Source organism: Odocoileus virginianus, chromosome 23 (genome assembly GCF_023699985.2).
Source record: "Odocoileus virginianus isolate 20LAN1187 ecotype Illinois chromosome 23, Ovbor_1.2, whole genome shotgun sequence".
NCBI classification, from domain to species: Eukaryota; Metazoa; Chordata; class Mammalia; order Artiodactyla; family Cervidae; genus Odocoileus; species Odocoileus virginianus.
Window position 1 is genome coordinate 18,444,424 of NC_069696.1, and position 14,555 is coordinate 18,458,978.

General features: G+C 41.5%; 1 protein-coding gene across 5 annotated transcripts in view; it reads right to left on the bottom strand.

Moving 5' to 3' along the window:
• Nucleotides 1-14,500, bottom strand: part of GPR19 (G protein-coupled receptor 19) — a 37,782-nt gene extending 23,282 nt beyond the window's left edge. For 2 of the 5 annotated variants that reach the window (XM_020882703.2, XM_020882699.2), the window contains exon 1: nucleotides 281-629. The gene's annotated coding sequence lies outside the window, so the exon portion shown is untranslated. Of the gene's footprint in view, nucleotides 1-280; nucleotides 630-12,665; nucleotides 13,152-13,199; nucleotides 13,544-14,108 lie in introns of those variants that run through there. The other 3 variants (XM_020882700.2, XM_020882694.2, XM_070453644.1) reach the window with 3 other exon arrangements.
• Nucleotides 14,501-14,555: the final 55 nt, after the last annotated feature.

Consider the following 14,555-nt stretch of genomic DNA (forward strand, 5'->3'; position numbering starts at 1 on the left):
CGTCTATTTCACTCTCGGGTAAATACAACTATTTTAAAAATATTTCCCTGAGGTTTTGTGTCTAAATATACACCTGGCCATATATAAGTAGGACTCCAACTTCCCCTACTGTCAACTTACTTTTATAAACACAAACATAATTTTTACATATCATCAAATGTCTACCTTCCCACCCCCATCCCACCACCCATCCACACCCTTTAAACATGCTCCATGTTTTGGGGGTGGAGAGGAAATTCTCATTACACAGTTTATCGTATGCCCATATATCTATGCTCACAGGCACAACCACAGAAATATGTAGGTTTCTTGAGTGTGTATGTTCAGATGTCCTTAGCCCCATTCCCTAGGCCTCAGGCAGGGCTGAGTTAAGAGGCAGAGAGCGAGTCTGGTAGGAGCTGTTTTGTGCAGGGTCTTTCCTACTTCAGTGACGTCCTGGTTGCCATGGTGCTAGGCAACTGCTGAAGGGGATGACTGCGTTCAGAACCAGTCACCATGGGACCCTGCTGACTAAAGAAAGGAAGAGGGAACAGAACTGAATTGCAGAGGAGGACTTTCAATTAGCATTTTCAGAGCCAAATTTACCTAATGGGCCCCTTCTTTACTGAATTGTTACTGACCCTAAATCCTGAAAGGATTCTAGGAATTAGTATGGACACTGTGATGGTAACCCCTTCCATCCTTCACTGCTTCTTTCCTTAAAAATCTGTTTAGGTGCAACAGAATGAAAATGCCAGCTTCACAGGACGACTGTGGCGCGCCATCAGAAAGCGGGGTTGGGGTGGGGGGGTGGAGGGGTGGAAGAACACAGGAAACATACTTCTCAGGTTGCAGCTTCTGACTTTTATGAGGCCATTCATCTAGATCTAACAGTCTTAAGTGGGAGATACACTAGACCTACCCCTGAACTAGGAACAATTGTGCATGCTTTATGAGTTTACAGGAGAAAAGATAAATATTGTTTAATGTGACTTGCTGGATTATTTTAAATAAAAATTAATTTGAATAAAAAGGTCAATCTCTTGCATAAAATTTGGACTATCCCAAGTTAGTCTATACATTTGTCTCTTTAGGTATACATATAACCTGTTTGTTTCTAACTCAGAATTCTAAGCATAGCAATTCTGAATATTGTATTTCTTTGGGGAGGGTTCAGGTAGAAATACTGACTTTCAATGTGCAGTAAGGCAAATTCTGTTAAGAAAAGAGGTAGCATAGAGGAGCCCCAGTATAATTTCATGAAACTGAAGCTCTTTCCTGGCCTAATGTCCATAGCTTAAGACATGTTTACTTCTTTTATTCTAGGATAAGAACCACGTTAATTCTAGTTTTTCTATGTAAGGGTCAGAGAAATTCAACTCTGTTAATTCTAACACTGGCCCCTTTCAGAGAATTAATTTATTAGGAAAGCTGGACATGTGTTTGAAGAAATCCTTAAAAGAGTCAGTCAGATGGTGACTTAATATCATCTCTCTTCTCTTAGTGAATGATAAGAATAATAATAACAGCAACAACAAAAGAACCAGCTAATTATTTATCATGAGCCATGATTTCATTTTATCCTCCTATCCAACCAGGGAAAAACTTAACTGTATTTTTCTCATTTATTTAATAGACTCCTTGGAGGTTTAGTCGGATTTGGTAAAAGAAATTATTGTATTTTTAATAAAACATTCATCACACTGGTAAAAAAAAATATTGGGAGTGGGGTGATGTATTATGTTTCTCAGCAAATTATGGTGGCTCAGACAGTAAAGATTCCGCCTGTAGTGCAGGAGACCTGGGTTGGATCCCTGGGTCAAGAAGATCCCCTGGAAGAGGGTATGGCAACCCACTCCAGTATTCTTGCCTGGAGAATCCCCATGGACAGAGGAGCCTGGCGGGCTACAATCCATGGGGTAGCAAAGAGTTGGACACGACTGAGCACATCCAACCATAAGACAGGTACTGTTATTACCATTCCTGACAAGGAAACTTAGGGAGGAGAAGTAATATGCCCACAACCACACCACTAGTTAGTATAGGAGCTAGGACTTGGGACTATTTAGTCTGACTCCAGAGCAGGTACACTATACTATACAATTCTATATCATAAATAATGGATTCATTTAAAGTAACATCAATTTAATGTGACTGATGTGATTCAGTACTATAGGCCTTTTACAGAAGAAATCAGAAAGACTGCTTTAAATCATTTGAGAGCAAAAAAAGATCAAATTATTCATTCTTTTTAGAATGACTGCACATGGACATCATAGCTTAATGATAAAATAATAAAAACAATTTCATAAGGAATCATAATCTGAAATATTAATAATAGCTATAAAATGCTATGTAATATACAAATTATATTAAAATATTATATTTATAATCACCAAACTTATTCCCAGCATTTTTGAAGAAAGTAGACAGTCATCTTCCATCCAACCCATAAAATCCCATAATATTTGTGTAACTGGGGTCATATTTTGAAAATAATTTATGTGATTTTTTTTTTCTCCTTTGCCTGCCTGGGGAATCAATTGGCCTTGGGGACAGGGAATGTGGCACTCTTCAGAGTTACCAAAGTGATGGGAAAAAAAGAAGGAATAAATATTCAGCTTCCAAAATTTAAAACAGGAGTGTACAGCAAGACAATAGGCTTGAAATCCAAGCTACTGTTTTGAAAGCCATTCTCAAAATTCCTTTGTCTGTCATCAAACAAATATGGAAGACTTTGCTCAGATTGTCTGGTACCATAGAGCAGGCCTTCAGACTGGGGCAGGCAAAAATTTTCCAAAGGGTCCCAAAGTCTGTAGCCAGTTCTATGGGAATTAATTTTTAGATCCTTAACTTCCACAAACTGATCTTCCTGTGAACTGGTACAGTCGAAATATCATGCTGGTTCTTGATTCCCATCTAGAAATTTTTCTTCCCTTTTACCACAGACTGGTGAACCTCTCACCCACCTCTACCTCAAATCCTACCATGGTCAATTGCCTGGATTTTAAAAAGTTCCTGGGAGCCAAGCAAAGAAACAACTGGAAACATTGAGGATGCTATTGAGATATTAGTGAACTTGATAACTGAGTTAACACATCCTTTTTTAAAAAAAGAGAGTTTTCCAACTGCTTTAAACAAAGCTGATACCAATGGTATTTTTCAGAGAACTAGAACAAATAATTTCACAATTTTTATGGAAATACAAAAAACCTTGAATAGCCAAAGCAGTCTTGAGAAAGAATGGAACTGGAGGAATCAAACTGCCAGGCTTAAGTCTCTATTACAAAGCCACAGTCATCAAGACAGTATGGTACTGGCACAAAGACAGAAATATAGATCAATGGAACAAAATAGAAAGCCCAGGTTAAATCCATGCACCCATGGACACCTTATCTTTGACAAAGGAGGCAAGAACATACAATGGAGAAAAGACAATCTCTTTAACAAGTGGGGCTGAGAAAACTGGTCAACCACTTGTAAAAGAATGAAACTAGAACACTTTCTAACACCATAAAATAAACTCAAAATGGATTAAAGATCTAAATGTAAGACCAGAAACTACAAAACTCCTAGAGGAAAACAGGCAAAACACTCTCCGACATAAACCACAGCAGGATCCTCTATGACCTACCTCCCAGAATACTGGAAATAAAAACAAGGATAAACAAATGGTACCTCATTAAAATTAGAAGCTTCTCAACCCAGATGCCCATCAGCAGACGAATGGATGAGGAAGCTGTGGTACATATACACCATGGAATACTACTCAGCCATTAAAAAGAATTCATTTGAATCAGTTCTAATGAGATGGATGAAACTGGAGCCCATTATACAGAGCGAAGTAAGCCAGAAAGATAAAGACCATTACAGTATACTAACACATATATATGGACTTTAGAAAGATGGTAACGATAACCCTATATGCAAAACAGAAAAAGAGACTCAGATGTATGGAACAGACTTGTGGACTCTGGGAGAAGGAGAGGGTGGGATGTTTCAGGAGAACAGCATTGAAACATGTATATTATCTAGGGTGAAACGGATAACCAGCTCAGGTTGGGTACATGAGACAAGTGCTCGGGCCTGGTGCACTGGGAAGACCCAGAGGGATTGGGTGGAGAGGGAGGTGGGAGGGGGGACTGGGATGGGGAATACATGTAGATCCATGGCTAATTCATATCAATGTATAACAAAAACTACTGTAATGATGTAAAGTAATTAGCCTCCAACTAATAAAAATTTAAAAAAAAAAAAAATTAGAAGCTTCTGCACAACAAAGGAAACTATAAGCAAAGTGAAAGGGCAACCTTCAGAATGGGAGAAAATAATAGCAAATGAAGAAACAGACAAAGGATTAATCTTAAAAATATACAAGCAACTCCTGTAGCTCAATTCCAGAAAAATAAAAGACCCAATAAAAAAGTGGGCCAAAGAACAAAACAGACATTTCTCCAAAGAAGACATACAGATGGCTAACAAACATATGAAAATATGCTCAACATCACTCATTATCAGAGAAATGCAAATCAAAACCACAACGAGGTACCATTACACGCCAGTCAGAATGGCTGCTATCCAAAAGTCTACAAGCAATAAATGCTGGAGAGGGTGTGGAGAAAAGGGAACCTCTTACACTGTTGGTGGGAATGCAAACTAGTACAGCCACTATGGAGAACAGTGTGGAGATTCCTTAAAAAATTGGAAATAGAACTGCCATATGACCCAGCAATCCCACTGCTGCGCATACTGAGGAAACCAGATCTGAAAGAGACACGTGTACCCCAATGTTCATTGCAGCACTGTTTATAATAGCCAGGACATGGAGGCAACCTAGATGCCCATCAGCAGATGAATGGATAAGAAAGCTGTGGTACATATACACAATGGAATATTACTCAGCCATTAAAAAGAATACCTTTGAATCAGTACTAATGAGGTGGATGAAATTGGAGCCTATTATACAGAGTGAAGTAAGCCAGAAAGAAAAACACCAATACAGTATACTAATGCATATATACAGAAGTTAGAAGGATGGTAACGATAACCCTGTATGCGAGACAGCAAGAGAGACACAGATGTATTGAACAGTCTTTTGGACTCTGTGGGAGAGGGCGAGGGTGGGATGATATGGGAGAATGTCATTGAAACATGTAAATTATCACATGTGAAATGAATCGCCAGTCCAGGTTCGATGCATGATACAGGATACTCGGGGCTGGTGCACTGGGATGACCCAGAGGGATGGGATGGGGAGGGAGTTGGGAGGGGGGGTTCATGATGGGGCACACAAGTACACCTATGCAGACTCAAGTCAATGTATGGCAAAACCAATACAATGTTGTAAAGTAAACTAAATAAATAATTTAAATTTAAAAAGAAAAAAAGAAAAAATAATAAACAAAGCTGAACACAAACCACTATCCAATTGTCCACTGAGAGATTCATTAAAACAATTCTCTTAAAGAAAACTCTATTTACAAAAGAATGCCAGCTAATAAATGCAGAATATAATAGTTAGAACACCATTTTTGCAGGCCCCAGTGTAAGAAATGATTCAAGCAAGGACCACAACAGATATTCAAACTATGAGATGAAAAGTTGTTGGGAACAGGTTGTTTGTAGATTATTTACAAACTTTCAATGGTGATACTGGGAGAGGGGATCATCATCTTAACCAAGTGACCAAATTTAGCATCACTAACAATGGTGGGCCACAGTCCATAGGGTAGCAAAGAGTCAGACATGACTGAGCACACATACAACCATGGGACAACCTGAAATTAGTGTCTAACAGAAAGCAATGCAACCTACTCAACATTACTCATGAAGTATTCTTTCCAAAAAACATTTATCTGAATATAATCAAACCTCTATACAGTGTGCCTCTCGGGGAGGGGAGAGGGGTGGGGAAAGCAGTGGTTGGAGAAACAAAGCAAAGACATTATAAGAAAAAAAATCAGGGACTTCCCTGGTGGCTCAGATGGTAAAGTGTCTGCCTACAATGTGGGAGACCTGGGTTCGATCCCTGGGTCTGGAAGATCCTCTGGAGAAGGAAATGGCAACCCGCTCCAGTACTCTTGCCTGGAAAATCCCATGGACAGAGGAGCCTGGTAGTCTACAATCCATAGGATCGCAAAGAGTCGGACACGACTGCGAGACTAAACTAAGAAAAAAAAAAAAGAAAGAAAGAAAAAGAAAAAATCAACCAAATTGAGAACATAGAATATTCTGCAAGAGAACTAGTCTGGACTTATCAAAAGGTCATTGTTTTAAAATAAGAAGGGTGAACTGTGACAGATTAAAGAGACTAAAGAAAACCAACTGCAAAGCACGTAATTTGACGAGATGCTGAATAAGGAGGGAGAGTTAGTATAAAATAGCTCTAAAATATTTTGGGGACAATTGGGAAAATTTGTCTTGTGATTTGTATTAGATGGTGTCATGAAATCATTATTTCTATTAGGTGTGAGAAAGGAATTGTAGTTAATGGGTGGATTTTCTTATACTTAGAGGAGATGTTGAAGAATTAAGGATGAAAGGTCAAGATGAATTCCAAGTTACCCACATGTGGTTAAACAAGAAAAAATACGTACATACATAATCAGAAAAGGAAAGTAACAACTGGCGAATCTAGGTGAAGAGTGTGTGGGTGTGTACTGTACTTTCAACTCTGTTGTCTGAATGAAAATGGAAAGTAATAAATTCTGCTCTGTGGTGGACAAGGACATGCCACACAGAGAGTAAGAGTCTCTCCCTCTAGATCTCAGGTTCAGAGAGGAAGAGATAAAGGAGAATAAAGCAGCCAGTCACTGGACCTGATTCCTTCTAGACCTAAGAAGGACATGAGCATATTCATTTTCTCTTGGTGACTCTTTCAAATTATTGGAAACAATGGCTTCAAACAACACAAATCTACTGTCTTATGGTATTGTAGGTCAGAAATTCAACATGGGTCTTAGGGCTCAGATTATGGTGACAGCAGGGCCGTGTTCTCTTCTGGAGGCTACAGAAAAGAGAATCTGTTTCCATGCTGCCTACATCCTTCGGCTCATAACTCCCTTACTCCATCTTCAAAACCAACCATCTTGTATCTCTTTAACCATTACTTCACAGTCAGAGTAATGGTGAGTAACTTTACCCATTCCAGGGTCACTCACTGTGACTCTGACCTCAGACTGGAAAGTCACTAGATTGGATCCACGAGATAATCCAGGATAATCTCCCCTCTCAAGGCCTTAACTTAGTCACATCTACAAAGTCCCTTTTACCCTGGAAGGTAACATATTCACAGGGTCTGAGTATTAGGGTGAATATCTAGAGGTGTCCTAACTCTGCCTACCACAGTAAGTTACCTCCAGGTTGAGAGGAGCACTCAGGGCAAGAGATCTCTGCTTTTGCTCCCCTCTGGAGACAGCTGCCAAGGCCCCTCACACCTCATTCTGAACTTTGCATGGCCATTTGGGCCAATGGCAAATTTTCTACAGCGTACACAGGCATACAGAGCAGGTGACCATCCCAAGAGTTTCCTGTTCCTTTGAAGCATAGATGCTAAACTAACAGCCACGGGACCTGCTGTGGTCAGGTGAGGTGACTCAATAGCAAGAGCCAAGGAGAAGCAGAGTCCCTAAAGGGGAGAGGCTGTTCCTCCCTGGGAGATTTGCCTGAAGCCAAAAATGGGCCATGAATTCATGAGATCCAGGCTTCAGCATCACAGGCCAGCAGGTTCCCCAGTGATCAGGCCAGCAAGGGGCATCATGCAAAGACCCTGCCAGTGCATACACTAGGTCCAGAACGAAGCCAGGGAATACCCCCCCTACTCACGAGTCCACAAGGATGCATCTATTACCCTTCCCCACCCTTCATACACATGGATGTTATCATCAGAGAAGATGTCAGGACCTCCTTGGGAAACATTATGAAACAGGACACATTTTTATCCAGAGGAGACTTATGCTACTTAAAGGAACCACTTAAATAATGAAATTGAATGAACTATATTTGACACTGAACTGGACACTTAGTTGGTTTTTCTGTAATCGAACAGTTGGGATGACTTTAAAATATGTCCACAAATTCTTTGATATGCCTCCCTTCAAATGGTGACATCTAATAATATTTCTCTTGAACATGGGCCATCCTTACAACCTGTTTCCAGTTAAAATGATGTGGTAGAAGTGATTCTCTGTAATTTCTGTGGCTAGATCATCGCAAGGACAGTTTCTGCCTGGCTCGCTCCCTCTTGGATGACTCATTCTTGGGGAAGCCAGCCACCATGTCATAAGGACACTAATGCTGTACTGTAAAGAGGTCCACGCATGGAAAACTGAGGCCTCTCACCAACCAGTGCCAACGAGCAACAGGACAGGGAGCCACCCCATATCAGATCCTCCAGCCCTAGTCAAGCAACTGCAGTCCAGACGACATCTTTTGTTGTTGCTGTTCTGCTGGGTCTTCACTGCTGCACATGGGCTTTCCCTAGTTGCCGCAAGGGAGGGCTAATTTCCAGCTGTAGTGCAAAGGCTTCTCATTGCAATGGCTTCTCTTATGCAGAGCACAGGCTCTAGGGTGTGCGAACTTCAGTAGTTAACGGCATATAGGCTTACTCTGTCTACGTTGCGGTGGAGAAGGAAATGGCAACCCACTCCAGTATTCTTGCCTGGAGAATTCCACGGATGGAGGAGCCTGGTAGGCTGCAGTCCATGGGGTCACAAAGAGTCAGACACGACTGAGTGACTTCACTTCACTCACTTCATACTTTCTCACTGGAGAAGGAAAGGGCAACCCACTCCAGTATCCTTGCCTGGAAAATCCCATGGACAGAGGAGCCTGGCTGGCCATGGTCCATGAGGTCACAGAGAGTCAGACATGACTGAAGTGACTAAGCACGCATGCACTCTACGTTGTGGAATCTTCCTGGACCAGGGATTGAACTCATGTCCCCTGCATTGGCAGGTGGATTCTTATCCACTGCACCACTAAGGAAGTCACAGACAATATCCTGACTGCAACTCTGTGAGATCCCAGGCCAGAACTACCTGGTTAAGCTGCTCCCAAATTCCTCACCCACAAAAATGATAAGATAATGCTTATTATTAAATTCCTAAGTTTGGGGGAATTTGGTTATGCAATAATATAGAACATAACCACATGAAAACTCTAGAAAACAATGAAGAGAACTACTTTTTCTTGGCATATATGAGCAGTAGTGAGTTAAATAAGTGTCCCTGCTGTATTTATGTGTGTTCCTGTTGTGGAAAATTATGGTTTTATTAATCCAAGAGCAGGAGGAAAGGGAGAACACAACTAGCCACATTAGAGAGCTATCTAAGGGGAAATAAGAAAACCACTGGGGTGGAGGTGGATTTATTATAAAGACTCTGAAGAAGAACTGCAGGGAACTCAAGAACAGGAAGTGGTAGTGACACCAAAGATGGGACTAAAGTAAGGGACACAAAGCTGTCAGAGCTGAGATAGCCACTGACTCCATCTCTTTCTCTCTTGAGGCTACAAGACCTATTCTCTCCCATTTTCTCTCTCTTAATTAACAGCATTCACCTGCTTCTCTTTTGCAATCAGCTTGTTCCAATTACTAATGCACAAATGGTGGCCTCAGCTCTCTGCAAGTTACATGACCTTACAAATTCAATGCTTCTATCTAAAGGAATCAGTCTCAATTAAAACTGAATTACAATATGATGCAGCAAGCCTATTTCTGGGCATACTGTTGTTGTCTAGTTGCTCAGTCATGTCTGACTCTTTGCAGCCCCATGAACTAGAACCCCCCAGGCTCATTTGTCCATGGAATTTTCCAGGCAAGAATACTGGAGTGGGCTGCCATGCCCTCCTCCAGAGGATCTTCCCAACCCCAGGATCAAACCCATGTCTCCTGTGTTGGCAGGCAGATTCTTTACCACTCAGTTCAGTTCAGTCGCTCAGTCATGTCCAACTCTTTGTGACCCCATGAATCACAGCATGCCAGGCCTCCCTGTCCCATCACCAACTCCTGGAGTTTACTCAAACTCATGTCCATCGTGTCGGAGATGCCATCCAGCCATCTCATCCTCTGTCGTCCCCTTCTCCTCCTGCCCCCAATCCCTCCCAGCATCAGGGTCTTTTCCAATGAGTCAACTCTTCCCATGAGGTGGCCAAAGTATTGGAGTTTCAGCTTCAGCATCAGTCCTTCCAATGAACACCCAGGACTGATCTCCTTTAGGATGGGACTAATTGGATCTCCTTGCACTAAGGGACTCTCAAGAGTCTTCTCCACCACCACAGTTCAAAAGCATCAATTCTTCGGCACTCAGCTTTCTTCACAGTCCAACTCTCACATCCATACATGACCACTGGAAAAACCATAGCCTTGACTAGACAGACCTTTGTTAGCAAAGTATTGTCTCTGCTTTTAAATATGCTATCTAGGTTGGTCATAACTTTCCTTCCAAGGAGTCAGCATCTTTTAATTTCATGGCTGCAATCACCATCTGCAGTGATTTTGGAGCCCAGAAAAATAAAGCCTGACACTGTTTCCCCATCTATTTGCCATGAAATGATGGGACCAGATGCCATGATCTTAGTTTTCTGAATGTTGAGCTTTAAGCCAACTTTTTCACTTCTTCTTTCACTTTCATCAAGAGGCTTTTTAGTTCCTCTTCAATTTCTGCCATAAGGGTGGTGTCATCTGCATATGTGAGGTTACTGATATTTCTCCTGGCAATCTTGATTTTAGACACCTGGAAAGTCCACTTCTGGGTATATACCTAAAGGAAATAAAATCACTGTCTAGAAGAGATGTCTGCATTCCCATGTTCATGGACATATCATTCACAATAGCCAAGATATGTGGAAACAATGTGTCTGTTGACAGATGAATGAGTAAAGAAAATGTGATACACAAATACCCCCCCCACACACACACCCACACACACTGGAGTATTATTCAACCTTAAAAAAGAAAATCCTGCCATTTGTGACAACATGGATGAATCTTACATTAAGTGAAATAAGCCAGACACAGGAAGACAGATACTGCATGATCTCATTCATATGTGGAATCTAAAAAAGTTAAATTCATAGTAACAGTGAGTAGAATAGTGGTTACCAGGGCTTCCGGATTTCACTACAGGGAGAGATACTAGTCAAGGGTACAAAGTTTCAATTATAAGGTAAACAAGTTTTCGAGATCTTATATACATACAGCATGTTGACTATAGTTAGTAACAGTATATACTTGAAATTTACTGAGAGAGATTTCAAGTGTTCTCACCACAAATACAAAAATGGCAACTATGTGAGATGGGGTATTATTTAGCTTGACTGTGGTCACCACAAGGTACATCACAATGTACATATATCACATCACATTGTATAACTTAAAGATATACAACTTTTATTTGTCAGTCACTCTTCCATAAAGCTGGGGAGAAAACATATAACCCAGTCTCTCAATATTCTGATCCAAATTCTTAGGAGGCAGTAAGTTTGACTCAGCTCAAGGACACCAAGGAGATCAAACTAGTCAATCCTAAAGGAAATCAACCCTGAATATCCATTGGAAGGACTGATGCTGAAGCTCCAATACTTTGGCCACCTGATGCAAAGAGGCGACTCATTGGAAAAAGACCCTGATGCTAGGAAAGACAAAGGGAAGAAGAAGGCGATGGAGGATGAGATGGTTGGATGGCATCACTGACTCAATGGATATGAGTTTAAGCAAACTCCAGGAGACAGTGAAGTACAGGGAAGCCTGGCTTGCTTTAACTCATTGGGTTGCAAAGAGTCAGACATGACTGAGTGACTAAACAACAACAACAAAGTCAGATATAAAGTGGATCAAATCAGCTGGAGGCACTGGGATGGAGCAGAGTTCTTGTACTTCTCCCTCAACACTCTCTAACAGAACTGGCAAATTTTATAAAGAGGAAGGACAAGGAAAGCGAGGAAGCAATTGACAGAGGAAATGACTGACATCTTAGTGTGTATTTTTTTTTAATTCCATGAACTCTCCACTGCCGAGCCTGCCAATAACCACAATATCCTGGCATCAATAACAGAAGTAGTATGGTGGTTTCAACTTCTGAATTACTTATATCCCTAGAAACCTACAAGAAAGTACCCTTTCTCTTAGAAATTCAAATTCCTGACCCACACCTTGCCATCCCTCCCAGTACAAGTGATTGTCTACTCACTGTAAGGCTACAAAAACACACTTGATTCTCACTATTCTCATTTGAAAGTACCGACAGCACCACTTGTGTAGTCAGAGCAGTGATTCTCAACCTTGGCAGTAAAATGAGGAGCTTTAAAAAAATACTGATATCTGGGTTCCACTTCCTGAGATTCTGATTGAATTGTCACAGATAAAGCCTGAGCACTAGGACTTTCTAAAGCTCCCCAGATGATGCTAATGTGCAGGCAAGGTAAAGAATCTAGCCTAAGGTTCTCTGAATACAGATGTTACATTGAGTATGCACATTTTGGTGAGGAGATGGCAGGTAAAAATGGTGGGAAGCTCAAGGCAGAAACTCTTATTAAACATACACTATAAGTTATGCTAGTAACTCATGCAGTTGTCAACAGTATTTTGTTTCATCTTTATAGTCATCCTATGAAGAAGACACTACTGTTCTTATCTGACACACAGGAAAACCGAGGCTCAGAGAGGTCACACAGCAAGACTGTCATACCTTAGCATCAAACTCCAGGTCTGATTCTCAATTCTATACCTTTCTGTGACACCATACTGAGAGATCACTCCTCTTACAGTTGGATGATCCCACTCCCTAAAACCAAAATACGAAGGCATCAGTGCAGAAACCCTACTCTACTGCACGCATGGATTTTTTTTTTTTTCTGGAACAGTTTCATGAATGACACACATGTGGCCCAGTTACTAGGTTATACTAGTGTTAATTTCACAGTCATGTCTAACTCTTTGTCACCCCATGGACAGTAGCCTGCTAGGCATCTTTGTCCATGGAATTCTCCAGGCAAGAATACTGGAGTGGGTTGCCATTTCCTAGGCTATACTGTAGGCTGCCAAAATGAAGTGAACTGCTCTAGGGAGAACTTCTTGATAGGGGACTACCAGGACTGGACCTTTCTTAATGAAGCATTTCGATTCTATTGACTGATACCTGGATCCTTCTCCCTCACTGCTAACTTAAATCCTGTGGCTTTCTATATTGAGTTTTTCTTACAGATGAAGCTATATTGCTTACCTACAAGCAATTCCTTTGCTGGTCGACTAAAATTGCATTGTTCCTTTGCCTTGTACTCCAGACAGTACATAAAAAATCAAAAGTTGACTAGAGATTGCTGCTAATATCAAGATGGACTCTCATACCAAGTGACTCTGGGAGGCTAAAAGCAGAAAGTATGTACTTTTGTAACAAGCTGGTGTCTTGATAGCTCAGTTCCACCATTCCACTCCATGAAATCCACACTGCATCCTGCCTGAGGTGTGGCTGAAGGGACCCACAGGACGAGGACACTTCAGGTGTGGGTAGTACCTCTCAGACACTGCAGGAAGAAACTGAATGCTCGTGCAGGTGTCCCATGTATCCTGAGAGAGAAAGAGGTCAGGTTAGTCCTCCCAAGATGCTTCCAGAATTCCTGACTCCTCTACTTCCCCATCCCAACCTCAGTCCTTGCTCAGGACTCTGGCTTTTAGAATCCTCCTCGTCCCACTCACTTAGGGACTCCCCGATTTCCACCCTACTCAAGAGGAACTAAATGTGGGGGGCATTTCTGTCTTTCTGTTTACAAACACGAACATCTTCACACTATCTGATGGGAAACGTTCTCTACTGCAGGAGTTCCCAACCTTCAGGCTCTAATGCCTGATGATCTCAGGTGGAGCTGATACCATCATGATAGAAATAAAGTTCACAATAAATGTAATGAGTCTGACTCATCCTGAAACCATTCCCTGTCTCCCACCCACCACGGAGTAACTGTCTTCCACAAAACTGGTCCCTGGTGGAAAAAAAAAAAAAAAAAAGCAGTGTTGGGGAACACTATTCTACTACCAAGAGCCCTGTTTTCCTACTTTCCCCTCTCCACTGGGCTGTGTAGTTACTGCCTTCCTTCACCGCTTCTATTTTCCCATCTTCTTCTCTCTGCATTACCTTACTTCACAATCCCTCTTGGTCTCCAGAAAAAAAAAATTTTTTTTCACGGTCCTTAAAGATTTATTCCTTCTGTCGCTCCCAGGGTTATCTTTCCAAACACATAAAGCCCATCACTTTGCTGTTTTTAAAGCCTGAACGGCTCTCCTACGTCCACTCCTTTACTACTCGATTCGCTGAATTCTCCTCAGAGAATTCACGGCAGACACACAGTAACGGAAAGGAGGGACGACCATACAAGCGTGTGCAGTAATGACTGCAAAATCTCGAAGAATGTAGTGTTGTGTGCTTGAATCCATCGCGTCAACGTGAATTATCCTCCGACCTTTCTCGAGGGTCAAACTAGCTTGACTGCTATCCACCAAAAAGTTTCGAAATGTTTTCGCGCTTAAAAAAAAAAAAAAAAAAAAAGCCAGGCGCATGCGCAACCGCACAGAGTTGGGGGAG